Raw genomic sequence first — 17,784 nt, 5'->3', positions numbered from 1 at the left:
ATATATATTATCCCAAACAATACTATATAATATATATTATTCGTATACTATACGAGTATATTATATACATGTGTATATTTGAATTATAAACAACTGATGTCCTTTTAATTTATTTGATTTGGGTAGATATATAATAAAACGCTTAATTGATGTTTACGGAATAAAATTTATAGAAGTCCAATTCTCCACAACTTCCAGAACAATTGAATATATTCGTATTTTATTTGTTGATCGTATTGACTTCGATTACAATAATTCGACACTGCATTATTCAAATTTATTTTTTAAAAAGTCCATATACTTTTGTGCCGTAAAACAAGCGTTTTCTGAGTTTCAAACAGAATTTATTTCAAAACGATCACCGACTAATTACCAAGTATTTATTGGCCATTAAAGTTTATTTTCTTTCTCTTAATCGTCTCGCATTACTTTCGTTGGAGTTTTTTCATTAAATGTTGCGCGGCGTATTGTATAGGCAAAATCGGTACATCAAAGTGTACGTGCCAACGTAATAATAAATTAAACCGTTCAATAAAAATGAGTGCGTTACGATTGAGTATGAGACTATTGCGTATGGATCTTTTTCATTAATACGGTTGCGTACATTCTACCTACCCAAACTTAGCGCAATGTTGCCGTTGTTTAAAATCGTGAAAATTTGTAATAAACCTTATTTTAGGAAATGATTGCTTATATTTGATACAATTTCATAAACGTTATTGTGACTATTTTTCCCAGGTCAATAGTTTCCGAAAATCTATAAAATACTATAAGATAAAAATAAATGTAGATTATTATATCAGATTTCCTGACGTATCATGGAACAGCATCGTTATAATATTAATATAAGACTAGATTGCCATTCGATAAGTCGCTGGTATTAGTGTTAGTGAGTAATAGTGTATTAACCATGGAGAATTCTTAAAAATTATAATTTCAGAGCGTAAGGAAGAGTTAGCTATTATTTTTATTTAAAAATGTTATCAGGGACTGATTATTGATAAGTACTACAGTTTTTAATGAATTTTATTTTGTTTATATACATATAGATTTTATATTGTTTTTAATTGGCTATACCAATGGTTTTTAAATTAAATTATATTTAGTAGTACTTGTTGGCAGCGTTGCACTCATTTTCGTACGCAATCGTAATGTTTTTAAGGCTTAGATAAAGAAATCGAACGCAATCGTATATCACGGGATAAAAATCGTATACACTACACTGTTCGTATTATATTATTGTATCTTATTAATATAACTCATGTGCACATGTTGCCTCTGCTCAACAGGCTTTATTTAAAAAACCCTGAACACGTTGCATTGCTTTAATTGTGATTTCCACCTCTAACTTTGTTAGCTTTTGATATTAAAATTATATCAAAACAAACATACAAACAAAAAAAAAAAAAAAAATTATAACAAAAATAAATTAAGTACAGTAAAATATTTTACAGACCGTAAAATATTCAATGGATCCTGTAACGCCGATCTACTTGTTCTGAAAATTTGTAATCTAGTTAATTCTTGATTGGCCGACTGAAGTAATATTAATATTATAGTATGTTGGTGTGTTGTTTCGTCAGAATATATTATTTTAGTCAAGTCTGGTGTGATTCTCAGTGTTTTTCATACCAGTTATGATAGCACAAATATAATGGAAAGTTCGTTTTACTGATTCCGTGATGCATTCGGAAAATATTTACCCAAACAACTGGTATATTTAATAATAACGGCCGCATACATTTATAGGCATCATATTTATAGATAGAATGGTTGTTGATTCAACACAGTGATTTTAATTTAAATCATTTATTAATTTATGACATACTGAACGTTGGACGATCGTTGTTAAGTAGAGTGTTGTGTTATTCATTATAATCAACTGAAACGCGCAATTCAATCACCAATTAATTGCACGAATATCTATAATAATATAGTGATTTTAGCATTATAAGAACGTTTTGATTTCTTAATACAATGCACTTATGTTATTTCACATTAAATATGTATAGTTTATGGTACAAAAATTATCAAATAAAGTAAAAAACGCATATCCCTTTTTTTATTTTTTTAAACAAAAAAGTCGATGATAATAATGCTGTAATGAGTCCGACAGCGACTGTAGTTCGTATTCTTTAGATGACATAAAGCTGTTTGTTATTCCTGTCTTTTAGCGTGGAAAATAAAAAAGTCCACGAATATTTCTCTCAACTAAAAGTTAATTAGGATATTATACTTGAGAGCTAAATTACAATTATACGAAAATTAATTAAACATTTATAAACACATTGATTTTTCGTTTTTTGAAACTGGTCTTTGTAGACTTTTCTTTTTACAGTGCAATAATAATTGTTGTAATAATGATGTGAGATTTTATTTTATTTAAATATTACTATAAAAATTTAATGAGATGTTATACCACTATTCCAATTTTTGTAGGATTGTTTTTCTTAGCTAAAAAACACACTACATTTATTACATGATTACATTTTAGATTCTGAGTGGAATGAAGAATTTTTTAGCTTTACAATGATGTTGAATATTATGTGATTTTTATTTTTAGCTTTTTTTGCTTGTCCATCATCACTTTTTAAAAGAAAACAAGATGATAAAATAATTGATACTAAAGGTTAATTTTAGTAGAAAATTGTATCGAATTGATATACATTAAGAGAAAAAATTAATAATTTTAAAAAATCAACATTTTATAGTCATATTATATTAACAATTAAAAACATTAAAAATATTATGACTTATTTTAGTTACTAAGCAAAAAGATAAATATATTGATTTTTCAATGATGTATTTTTTTTATTTCATACATTTATTTTTATTAAAATGTAATATACATGAAAATATTTTAATAATATTCCAACACGTTTTAAGCTCTTTATAGGCATAATATATTTCCGATCACCTAAAACCTTGAAAATATAATGTAGAGTTTTTCGTAAACTGTTCATATGCCAACAAAAAATATTGAAACACATTGTCACGATATGTCTTATATACGTTTGATATTTCTTGAAAATTTGAAAAGTATTCTGTTTTTTATAAAATATTCAATGTTTATAGCTACAACTTAAATATTTAACACAATGTTTCCCATAAGTAGTTTATATTGAAAACAATAAATCTTAAAAAATATATAACTGCAATGGCTAACATAAATATATTTGCAAACCGTATTGATAAATACACTGATACCAAGAGCCAAAATATAAATAAAATTTATATAATTGGATATATTTTTATAAATGTAGGTAAAATAAAAAAAAAAAAAAAAACTAGAAGAATATTTTTATCTTATAAATAAGATATGAGCCATATTTGACTATAACGAGAGACGAGAATTAGCCATTCCTGATATATAAATACTGTTTTTTTTTATATATTATATATACACTTTGAAGTTAAAATTTGGATGTAATTACGAATTAAAACAAATAATAACGATTTTAAAGTTATTTTAACTTAAAGTTTTTACTTCATAAAATAATAATAATGATATTTTCAAAAAACGTAAACTGATTTTAAGCTATAGTATCAATTATTATACAATAAACTGTGAAATAAGGTGATATTAATTCATAATTTAATTACAATAGTCAATAATACGATATTATATATAATTTTAATAATTAAATATTAATTGATATGATATCATGTTTTCAAAAAAAATTAAATCTAATTACCATAATAATAATAAATTATATTACTTTAGTAGCAATATGAAAAAATCATCATGAAATATAACTAACAGTCAAGATTGATACACCATCTTCGCCCAGAATCATTTTTTGCATACAATGATATGTTAGTTTGTGCTGTATAATATGCTGTTTTAAACTAATATGTTTTACAAAATACGATATGTTTCTGACGTTTTATTTCAAATGTTATGAGATATTTTTCACTTTATATAATATATTTCATAATTTATAAATATTATAATATGTTTATCAGTTATTTTGTTTTAATTTCATTCTCGCCGTATACGCTAATCGGTATGAAAAAAATAATTGTTAAGTATCTTCAGAAATATGTATTATATACATTAAACATGGAATATATTGTATATATATGTATTGTGTACTGCATTTCTTTTTGACTTTTGAAATGCGATGTACTTGTGAGCGTATTAAATCCAATTCATCACGCATTTGACGTTGTGGTGGTCGACTAGTCGGGGGTTCCGACATTTTCGAGCAGTTTTTTTCTCAATTTCGTCGTCTGTGAGTACGACTATGACAACGGAAGACCGTTATTAATGTAACGTGTGTAACCGTTTTCTCAGCGCGTGGCATTCGGGTCATGTCGGGTTTCTGTCCTGGATCGAACTGAATTTGGTCTGGGACCGCGGACGGGTCGACGGATCAGGGGTCGAAAAAGTTGCATTATCCTTAAATTTTTTCCCCTAAAAGTCTGGCCAACATCAATTTGCGTCACCAACTCGCGCGCACCCCTCCAAGACCGTATCTTGACGAAAAGTCTACCCGATTCTAATTTATATGTCCTACCGGTCGGCTGGACAGGCAATAGGTCGGTCGGTTCGGAGACGAACGGAAAAAAAGAATAGTGCACAGTGGGAAAAAAGAAAGTAAGAGCGAATAATGATAAATTGCCACGTGCGTTTTTTCCTACCCTCTCCCATATGTCGCGCCAGGAAAACCGCTCCAGCTTTGCATGCTCTACATTTTCCCGCGGGGATCTCCACCCCTTCTCTCATTGCGTTATAGTGATGTAAACACACGAGTAGAGTAGATTGGAGTTTATGGATCGTTTGACAACATCTCCGGGGAGATGGCCACAGTCATAGAATTCGTGAAAAGATGTGGAGAAGGAAGAAAAATACAAACAATTCTGCGAAAATTAGGATTTTAATCGTATGTCCGTGAACTTAAACTTGCGCAGTATATGCTTTTTTTTATAACTGTATCTCGACAATAGAACTACTGACATAATCATTTCCACGTTTACACTGAATAATGATACTTAAACTACGACACGAATCGCTCGTTGAGTGATTTATATTGCATTTCTATAAGTCACGTTAGGTAAGATTAGATTTTGGAAACATGTACGCAGTATTATTTTACACCAGCTTGACGCAAACATTTAGATGTATTATCTAATATTATAACATTAAACGCATATCAAGTATCTTCTATAAACTGATGGTTACCAAATGTAAAATGAGCAATGCTTTATTACAAATTACAATAAAATATAACAAGAGAATTCTTTTATCAAAAAACGATTTTCATATTTTCAAAAATTATTTAAGTTTTTTTAAATATATTTAAGAAAAAACGATATTTTTCAAAAAAATAATTTTTATTTTTAAATTTTTACTTTTTTTTTATTTCAATAGGTATACATTTTTAATTGCTTAATGCATAGCAATAGATTTTATCAGACTTGAAATTGTGAATAAAAAATAAATATTTTAAACAACGTTTAAAGAATTTTTTTTTAATGATAAGTGTTTCACGTTGAAATAATCATCTTACATATTATTCATGTATGATATGAATAACGTTGCTTTATTACGATACGTTTAGATGATGAACATAAAAATATTAAAAGTATACTTAAATTATGTGCGCTATTTATGTTTTTCCTCCGCTCAGATTATTTAAAATAACTAAAATACCCTAGAGATGACATGTCAGTATTGAGACTTTTTCGCAAAGTTATATTGCCACGGTGTTATATGAACACTCCTCGAATTTTCTTACTGTTATATTATTACGTGATAGTTGTCAGTTTGTATACAATTTCGTGTTTACCACACACTGTTATGTTATACAACTGTTGGTATTAATACGGTGGGTCTGGTTAAGAAGATGTAAGAGGGGAGAGAAATTCACACAAAGCAGGTAAGGCTTGTGTAACAAGTTTGAACCAAACTTAATTAATACATATGTACAATATTATTTCTAAAACTACTTGAATTGAATATATACAACGTTTATAAAAATACATTTTTTATTTTTTGGTAAAAATTATTATCACGTCACTTAATACACACACATACGAGTATTTAGATGGTTTTTTTTTTTTTTTTTTGAGACATGTTGATGTAGCCAAATTTAAATTTGAATGAAAAATTTTTTAATTATTAATATGAACGTGCTAATAAATACAAATGGTATTACAAAAACATAAAACTAGCATACTATTGAATTTATAAGTATATTTTTAAAATTTATTATACACCGATATTTTTACAAATTATACATTTTTGATGTATTAATACTAATCACCTAAGTTTTTAAACCTTGTAACTTCCACATCTTCCAGACACATAACGATGAATCAATCATATCTGGTATACAATTTTGAATGACTCTGCATTTTGATTTAGGTACATAAATATTTTCAAAAAAAATATCTGTTAAACGACTTACAGTAAAATATTGGCTCAATTGAAAAAAAAAAAGAAGTTAATATCACTAGGTACGTGACTTTTCATAAATGGTATGATAAATATAAGTATTTAGAAATATGGTTCTTTAGTTATATTATTTAAAAATACCAAAAATAATTATTGGAATAAATCAATTATTAATGGAAAACTAGGATGATGGTTATTGGTTAATCACACATATATATTAATTACACTATAATACGCATTGCTGACGCTATGATTGTAATAAATTGTGATGGTGCAAATCCGTCGTTTCAAATTACATTTCTGGAGATAATATAATTATTATACACTGGCAGTGAAAGCATGGAGACGTTATATGGTTCGTGCACGACTTTCTGCGTCTTGTCTTTAATATATTATGTATATTATGCACTGCGTAATTGGTTTGTCGCGTCACCCAAAATTTTATATTACAGGACTCAGAGTGACGCAAAAGAAAAAAAAAATAAAGAGTTATTTCTTTTCATTTTCTATCTTTCCATCACTTTTCGTATTATTGTTATTCATAGGGATGCTCTACAATAACTTATTCAACCAAGCGTATAATACGCAGTAAACCAAAATATTTATATAGTATGCATAACATTACTCGGACGCGATGTTTTTCGTTTTATGGAGAACAAATGATGAATTTCAATCAAAAAATTATTCATATTTGTAATATTTGATACCAAAATTATGATGTTCCTAGTATAACATAGGGTCACTACATTATTTGATGTCGATATTTTGATTAATATTAAAATAGTATTATACGCACAGATAATCACTAGGCCGTTGTTTAATATTACTCAAGGGCACAAGGGACTCGAAGGACTGCTATTTAATATTTCTTATTTGACAACGCAATTGATTTAAAATAAATGAGTTATAGTGTCCTTGAGAAGTTTGATATTTTCTTGATAAAATTTTGATATTCTCAGATTTGTCAGTATACTTAATATATTACTAAAACATTATATAAGTACACGTAATCTTTAAGTTTTCCGCCCAATTTTTATTATTTGTCATATTAAGCTTCTACTTATGATACGTCATAATAATATAATATTATTTACCAAACAAAATGTTTTTAACGAAATTATATATATATATATAATATTTAACAAAATGTAATTACTAGGATTCTGGAATTCCAGCATTTGCTTACTTGTTTGCCTTCACATAAAATTGAGCCAGAGAGCTAGATCTGTTTCATATATCATATCATAGTGATTCAAAATATGAAACTTAAAATTACTATTTTTTTTACTTATTTTGGTGGTTTTTAGGCAAATTGCTTTTTTCTAATTTTTCTGATAATTTTTGTTTTTTTTAACCTCTACTTAATTATGACATTAATTATACAGACGAAAATCTAGAATTATAAGTTATTGTTTTTTTTCCTTTTTGTACTATATGACCTATTAATAAACATCTAGAATCTTGTTTGCTTTTTTATCTATTGTTTTTTTCACACTGGTCCACGGCCATTACAGTCATATTTGCAGTTACAGTAGGTTCAAAACTATTAATATCATATTATAGAAAATCTATTGAAAATTAAATTCCTGATTTATATTATCAAAATATTTTAAATATGAACATCATGATAAGACTGCTGCGATAAGATTGGCACTATAAAATTGGTTCAATCAATTTTTGTTTACAATATTCGTTTGTCGTACAAAGTTTTGTTTTCATTGTCGTTTGCGTCTGTTTATTTATTTTTAAAAATAAGAAAAGACAAGTTATTCACTAGTACAGTTTTAAAAAGATACATATCTGAATATAGGTTAGACAATTTTTCAACAAAGTATAATGTATCACACTACTTAAAAACTGATAAACAGAGATTAAGCATAAAGATAAGTTCAACAACTTTTAACCAATTGAAATTTAGTTAAATATGAGTATATGTCAAGCAATGGTGTCTGCGAACACATTCCATTAAACAGGATTTCTAACGATGTATTTTGAATATTTTAAGATAATTACACTAGTATAAGTATTCCAATCAAAGCAGAATTAAAGAAGACAATATTGACAGTAATTTTAATATTATTTGAATGAAATAAAAATTCAGCTGAATAAAATTTGGGTCTCAATATAAAGACAAGTGATGATGATGGACGCTTTATTTCCAATATTATAGTCAAAATTCTAAGACCAGATTGTCTAAGACGTTTTTTATTTTTACTACACTCAGAAGAATTAGATAAGGAAAATCATTTAACTATCTGTAAACTATTAGATAAAACTATAATAATACTATACTATAGTCTGATGAAGTAAAGTACAATAACGTATTGTTATTTTTATCCGATGACGCCGAACCCTATAATGTATAGGTAGGCGCAGTTCTAAAAAAATATTTATACGAAAATGATGAATGTCACTTATTGTGCGCACAGACTTCATCAAATTTCCAAAGAAATTCACAGATAATTCGGTAAAATTGATGAATGAATATGTAATATGAAAAAAATAAATATTTTTTAAAGGTCCGTATCGCGTTAAAATGTTTAAACAAGAAGCTTCAGATATAAAATTACCTTCTGATTCAATTATTACCCATTAGAGGTATTGGATTGAGATTTCAGTTGATCAATGCAAACATTTCAGAGAAATTCGTCACATTATGGTTACATAGATAAAAACAATGCTGACAGTATTAAAAAAGATGAAACTATACATAATAAAACCACTTAAAAACCAACTTACTAATTTAATCCACATAAAAATTAATTTTGAAGTACTTACTGAAGCAAAAAAATAAAATAAAAATACTGTTGGGTTCATTTTTTGTGGTTTAAAATTTGAATCAAAATTTTTCTTTTTAAAAATAAAGACATGGAAATCCAGTTATACGAAATAAAAATAAAAATTTTTTTGAAAAAATACTGGTCTTGAAGATTTAGAGGACATTTAAAAAATACTTGATTGGAATTTTCTAACCGACCACATTATAGCATAATTCAAATACACATCCATCACATTCATAGATGTAAAATTTTCATTTTTAGCTTATTAAACAATACTATCAAAAAATAAGAGAGCTTTTAAGTTTGAATACTTAAGAAAACATTTTATCATTCAACTCAATAAAGGAGATAAGAATTATTTTTAAATGAATCTTTTTATTTTCATAAAATTGCTTAATTTTTCTTCAGTTTTTCATAAAAAAACTAAAATGTTTTTTTCAAAAAATTCATAAAAAGTATAAGTTAAGTACATTTTTTCACAAAGCAAAAAAGCAAAATATTTTAAGTTTTTAAAGATGCCATTTTTAAAATTTTTAAATTTTAAAAATTAAACGGTGTCACAGAAAAAAATTGTGTTTATTGTTTTTGTTAAGCTTTATTGTTTTGCTTTTTTTCTTATTTTAATATTTTTAAATGCTTATTTGAGTGCTTATAATACAAAAATCAAGCGTTTTATTAGCGCTTATTTTGGATTAAAAGTGCTTAAATACCGAACCCTAACTAATAACTATGTTAAATACACTGTGCCTAACTGTCGGCATTTGAGTTTTATGATTTATGAATAAACAAACACATATATTATAATAACCTTTTCTATACAAACGAAATAGAGGAAACATCGATTTTCATAATCCTTAAAAAAAAGAACACAGGTCAGAATATTTAAGAGCCGGATCAAATACCCAATCATATTATATATACGAGTACATATTAACGTATAATATTTTATGAAAATTTAAAGAGCATATCACAATGATATGACACATTTAAATATAAAATTGTTATATCTCCACAATACACCGTATGTATTTATATAGGCGTTTTTTATTCATGTTCAAAACGAGTGAATATTGTTTAAGTGGTTATAACCTATATTATTGTCATCAATTTGTGATTATATGATATTATTTGTTATTAATAATAATTTTAAAAAAAAATAAATATATATTCGAGTGAAATATTGTAAAAACAATATCACTATTGCTCAGATACCAAGACATAGGAACATTGAAAGATACATAACAACAGATAAAATGACAAAATATACTAAAAACGAACAACCAAAGAAAAATTAACTTAACATTTTGGGAAAACAAAGACGTCTTACAGGCTTGTATAAATTACCATGAAATAATTATGTACAGAGTGAAGAAACTCAAGAAACACATCAATCAAACTCAGCATAAAGTGAATCTTACAATACAAAAGTTGTAAAAAATACAATTTAAATAGAAAATAAGTTATAATCTGAACATGTCTATAAGAATAGAACATAATATGTTCTATTCTTATAGAACATATAAGAATATATATATATATATATATATATATTATATTATATTATATTATATTATATTATTCTATTCTTATTATTATATTATAATATATGTACTTTGTGTGTGAAGAAGATTCGATAAAATATTCGGCCTATGGGGTACAATATTAACCATTAAGCTCCTCGGTAAATGCCGACAAATAAAACCTTCTAGAAATCAAAACAACATTCCCGAAGTCCTTCAATAATCACTATATTATAACGATACTAGACAACCCGTAATCAAACAATAAAACTCATTAAAGAACTATTACTATAGGTAGATAGTTATAATAATATAATATGTATTGTATTTTGTATAAAACTATTTTAAAGTAAAAGTAAGTCAACCAATGGCCTAAAAATTGTCAAGGCTAATCCAAAATAAAAATAATAAAACGCTCAATTCAAGTGAAAAAAAAATTTAAACAGATAAAATAACGTACAAATAAATATTTATATGTGAACGTATTAAAAGCCCAAACAGTAACTTTAATTAATTAAAATCCGGGTGGCCGTGTATTGGACAAACGCTCGTGTACATTGGTATAAATTTATCAAGTGCAAGCGTTTACAGATGTATGTATATATATATAAGTATATATTATAATTATGCTCGTAAGTACTTATTGTAAATACTTAAATGTGTTAGCTAGCTAGTTTATTCGATGATTCGTATCCATAAATTATTGTAAAACATCTGTGCTGCAGGTACACGACGACGGTGCGCTGCAATAATGTATAACGCGTTAACGTTAAAACGTATTTTAATTTTAAATAATGTCTTGGTTAAATAAATGCAATGGATGAAAAAAATAAAAAACATGAAAAACACCGGCCTTTTACATTTGTACATTGCACAAAAAATAGTATTTATAATTCTGCAGGCTTAACGAGACAAACTTTTTTTGAAAATCTACCTCGAGGTTCAAAAGTCTTTTGAAAAAAAAAAAAAAAAGAATACCTTCCTAAATAAATAAAAAAAGACGACGTATAATGTATGAGTATAATGTGTGTACAATGCTTTATACGCACAAATTTTTGTTCGGTCGACGTGCATTAATGTCACGGGTTATTAAACATATTATATATGTAAATATTAATGTAAGACTTACGTTTCATTTATTTTTTTTATATTTTTACTCTGCGAGGCGTTGTTTGATTCGATCCGGAGAATCTATTATAATATTTTGATATTAAATTATTCATCGCTCGTTATTAGCTCGTACCCGTGGCGTGCTCACGAATACACAGTTTAATATCACACCCTCGAGAATCATAATGTGTAGGACGATTCACCAAATACGCTCATCGCAATTTTTTATTTAATAATAAATTTATTCAAAATCTGTTTTTTTTTTAATATTCTTTTTTTTTAGCTTTAAAATATACTTAAATGACATAATTCGACGTACTTTTGATAACATTAAAGGAGTGTCAAATAAAAGTATGATCAGCTTTAAAAAAAAAAAAAAAAAAATTAAAACCAATTTATTTTTACTGTACAATTTTAACAAGATAATTTTTTTCTAATATTAATGTATTAAAATAAAAATCCAAACGAGTCATTTTTAAACGGTTTGACTTTTGGGATTAAAACTAATAGGTCTATTATAATGCGTTCGTAATATGCAGTTCACTTTTAAATGTTTTAAACAATTTAGTGATAAATATTCATCTATAAACATTTAAAAATATTTGTTTAAATGTAATAACATTAATCGTCCTTTGCGTGAACTGTTCGTGGGAATGCGAAAACATCGGCACATCTTACATTAATATATTGTCCATACAATAATAATACCCTCCCTATAATATTATACACAAAATGTATATGTCATGATATGTATATTCGTACAAATAATTAACCATTAATTATAATATAATATTTGATTAAAGATTCCGATAACTTTCTAGAAATTAATGATGTCGAAAGTTTTTGTTCCCAAGGGTTTAGCCGTACTACTGCCGGGCGTGTGCTGTGTATAATAATATATTTTGAAGACTGCTCGGTCTCAGAGTTCCTTAACATTTCAGACGTCCCGGGATTACGCGCGACGTCTAGTGTCGGTGATGATAAATTTCCGAAAAATATCGCTCGTCCGGATCCTTAATTATTATATTTTGTGCGCGTACTGGATGGTTCTGCAATCGCTGGAGTACGTAGGTTTATTCGACGTGGGGTGCTTAGCACAGAAAATTGATTGAATAAAATACAAGTTTCAAAATAAAATTCAAACGATATTTAATGCTATTTAATGCTATTTATTTGTATTATTTATTTTTTTTTTTTTTTTTTTTATCGTAAAACGTAATGAAACATTTTTGTAACTTTTATATTGAACACAATTGACGTAATTATATCTACTGCATACGTGTATAAGGGAAAAAAGGTGATAATAAAAACATGCACAGTGCAATGAAAATGTTCGAAATTAATTATTTTCTGACCTTAAGGTTAGTTTAAGCTACCACACAATTATTCTATTGCAGGTTTTATTATAATTACCTTGTAATTATGTTTATAGTGAACTCTAAAGGTGTTTGATAACTAATAAGCATTATTATGTTAGAAATGTGTTGACATGAGTTGATTAAGTATTTTAAAACTGGAATTTTGTTACCATACTCACCCGTATCATATTTCTAGGTAAATTGTTCATAAATTTATAGGTAATAAGAAATCAAATTTTGTACTGAAAATTAACTTACCAAGTTGAACATATAATATTATATAACTTTATAATATATATATTTAGATCACGTGCATAGTATTTGGAAGTTGAAACACGGTTAAATTTCCAATAGTGAAATTTTGGCCAGGTTTTTTGTTCGTCCTACTGCCCCTGTCAAAACACGTTTAAAGTTTTATAAAACTTTTTTTTCCTCCCGCACTTTACGTTTTACATTATTATTGTTCAAATTACCGTCTTTTATTTATGTTTTCAAATGAACTAGTCCGCGTGAGAGCGTACATGTAAAGGACTTTTCCCTACCATCTCTCCCCAATGTAATTTATATTACTTTAAGCCAGTGTGATTACATAGTTTATACCACCGTTAAATTTAGAATTATAATTTTTACTATTTCTTATTATTAACATTTTACTTAAGTTTTTTACACTTTTGAATGAAAATGTATAAATTTGTAATTTCTTATTTAAAAGCAGGGTATTTTTTAGAACACTTCATTATATAAACATCATATCTTGGATTAATACTAAGAAGTTTATCAGTGGTTATTACCAATAACTTATTAGTATCTGAAGTTTACATGAATAAAGTAGATGATTAATATTTTGCCTGTACACTCCACTCCACTCATTTATTTAAAAAACTTATTATTTATAAATTCATCATCATACAATTTATTTTTATACATAGAAATATCCCAAAAAACATTTTAATTTTAAATAAAGAATTACAAATGCACATTTTATTAAAAAAAAAAAAAAAAATGAAATATAATAGCGATAATCAGATAAGTACTTTTATATTTTTTTAAATGTTATCATTTTTTAAAAATAATGAGTACATGAATCACTTGGTTTATATAGTTATATGTATCGTTGATCAAAATATACAGGCCTTATTAGAATTAATCATCCAATGTTTTATAACTAACTACTTATAGGTCACTTGATCTTATTCTATTTAACGACTTCAGTTTTAATTATGTTAATCACACCACAGATATAAAACACTAGATAACTGACTTAATAGATTTTATAATATTAAACATTGAAATCTAGTGAATCATACTGTGTAGTGTGTACGCTTCATTATTATCATCAGTCATAGGAGAGCTAAAAATCAGCGGAGTCTACTATTGTAGTAAGCCAACTTTCCGTCGTTTCCAGTCGTGAATTTTAAATGATTGTTAAGTAAATTGTACTTAAAAATGGTTCGCTTATTTAATTTAACTCGATTATACAAATGTATGTGGTTTCAGAAGGTACGATGGTTTCAACAGCTCTGTTACATCTAAATATTCTGTACTAGAAGCTTCTTTATATGTGAAATTCTCGTTTTTTTTTTCTCTTAAAACTAAAATCTATAATTTGGCCACGGCCTTGTTGTTGAGCACTACAAAATTTATTGTTTTTATAGGTGAAATTTGTTTAAGATTAAACCCGGTTTAAGATACTCAAATTCATGATTCCAATGACTACACAATATTTAATTTATTATGATTTTCAGTCAGATGATTCGTAGATATCATGAAACAACATTTTTCTAATGATATATATAATATTTAGAATAAATTAGTGATAATTTGATAACCCATATGGCCATTGGCCATATATTAAAATGGATATCTATGAATTTGAATTTGAATCCGACGTTGTTTTTTAGTGTACCTATACAAGAAAATCCATATATTTTTATCATTCCACTGCTATTGAAATAATCAAAGTTTTCAGTTAGAGACGCCAGAGTCAGACATCATCGTTACAGCACGCGCCGCTGATGTTATTACTACCAATGTTTTTAACTCCTAATATAATGACCTTTTTGACGGAAAATATAAAACGATATAATTTCCTACGCCGACCTTTTTACTTGACGATACACATTTAGAATTTCTAAAAAAACTCGGTCTTTAGTAGAAAAAAATATAATTCTTATCATATTTTTACTTTAGAGGATATTTTAAAAACATTTAGTTATTTAATATAATATTTTGAGTTGTTGTTTTATGAAAAATAAACTACGAACACATAATAAATGTTTTTATGCATCATGTATGAAAATACTAAAATGATATTAAATATTCTAGAACAACGGTTTCTAACATGAGGTACGCGAAATAATCTCAAGAGATACGTGAAAAAAAATGACTTATAATAGAAAATGTTTAATTAGTTTATTTAAAACGATTCGTTTCGAAAATATTCAATAAATGTTATGAAAAATGAAAATTTGTATTACAAATTAAAACTTAACCTTCAACTTATCTAATAGATATGGAGTATAGAATATGACATAGAATGTCTTGTTATTTTTTATTTAAATATAAGTTAAACTTAGGGGTATGAAAAGAAAAAAAGGTTGGGAACCGCTGTTCTAAAACATACATTAAATTACATTATGTTTCCTCCGCTAGTTCCATAAACACAAGGCTTTTTATGTCGATATTTTCGATCACTGCCGAAAGAATTAGATAATCAAATATTTCCAATGGTTTAGTCAATCCATTACCATATCGTCAGAATTTGTCATCTGTGCACACATATTTGGATTTTAATAGTCACTAAACATATTAAATATTTTCTATTATACAGCAAAAGGTGACTAAAAAACATGGTATAACATATAGAATACCTAAGTAAATATTCTTAGATTTTTGTTTGTACGTATAATCAATTTGGTATTTGGATATGAAATAACTTATTATGTAATCACGAAATGAATATTTTTATAAAAACAATAAGACTGTCTTACATACATTATTTTTTCTTTATAATTTATTCTAAATCAACACTTTTAAAAATGTGTATGTATATGTTATCTCGTATATCAGTTATAATTTTGTGTATGAAGGAGATCAGTTAATATCACAATTTCTAGTTATTACGACTCCAAAGATACTTCGACCACTAATTTTTAGTGGATTTAAGTCTATGCTGAACGGTAATTATTGAGAGTATCTTCGTTAGCATTATTATTGTATAGGATTTATGCACGCATGTACAATTTGTTGATAATCTGCTCATTTTTCGGCTGAGACTAAGGTATATCTTTAGAAAACAGATTTATGAGAGGAAAGAGTGTAATACGATTTTAGTTTAGTTTTGAGTTTTTACGACGTCGATCGTGGATATACAAGTATCTTAACATTTTCTCTCGACTGGCTTAATGCGTTTATTATTGTAATACGACTTCCAATACAACGCGCGACGCGTCGGAATCGTGTGCGTATCTTTAAACGATTTTGAGTGTATATTAAACCAGAAAATTGATTTACGTTTAACGCAGCTGCTACTGTATGTTTCAATTTCCACGTATTATATCGGCTAGACGTACATAATATATTGTTATAATACTATAATAAATACGATTTAAAAAATGTAATCATCATCCGCGGGAACGAGTAGCGTCTACATCATAATGCATGGTAACAATATTATATTATATTATATAATAAATATTTTATTTTATGTGCAATGCATATATAATTAGCATTATAAAAAAAAAGAAAAAAAATACTTAATTTCATTCTCGTACATTGTATAAAATAAATAAACTTTAATTACTGAATTTTAAACTAGTTTTGGAACAAATTGTTAAAAAAAAAAATATGAATAAACAGCCTTTGTAGCAGTTTACCATATACGTGAGTGGGTGATGAAATATATTGTATTATTATTATTATTATCGCGGGGACGTTGCAAGGGACCGTTATCTGCAGCCGCAGCAGCGATACGTATATATAGCTAGCGTATCGATAATGTATAATATATTATAGTATACACAGTACGCATATAATATAATTTTATAGGGTACCCTGAGTGTAGGTAAAAATGCATTGGAAAAAAAAATGTTATACCGTTTATAGGTAAACCAACTACGGCGTTTACTCTCGATCGCGGTTTAGATGCATGGCATATATATAATATTTATATTAAAATGAATAGGGACGTATATCATTTTACACCTTCGCGATTATTCGCACAATTGCACAACGTCAAATATACACAGAATGATTCACTGAGTATGTTCATCCCCATTTTTCTTCGATAATATTGTACTTCTGTATACTCAATCTAATTTCGATTTAGATACCATATTTTAAAACTCAATCATTTGTTTATTAGTTTACAGAAAAAAAAAAAAAAGGTATTTTATTCTCATTTGAAAAACAAATGTTAAGTATTTCTACACAAAAGAAAACTTTCAAAATGGTATAAAAATCTAAATAAATAAGAATATATTTTTTAGGTTCACTTTAAAATTTCAAAACTCAGAATTTTGTATAAATTAATTACTAACGAAAAACGAGCGAGTGCATGACAGTTGTATCATTCTAAAAATTGGTTTACTTGATGTTGCGTGTAAGAAAATTTAGGT

Source organism: Melanaphis sacchari, unplaced genomic scaffold (assembly GCF_002803265.2).
Source record: "Melanaphis sacchari strain LSU unplaced genomic scaffold, SCAv2.0 Contig146_pilon_pilon, whole genome shotgun sequence".
Taxonomy (NCBI): Eukaryota; Metazoa; Arthropoda; class Insecta; order Hemiptera; family Aphididae; genus Melanaphis; species Melanaphis sacchari.
Note: the sequence above shows the minus strand (reverse complement) of the source record.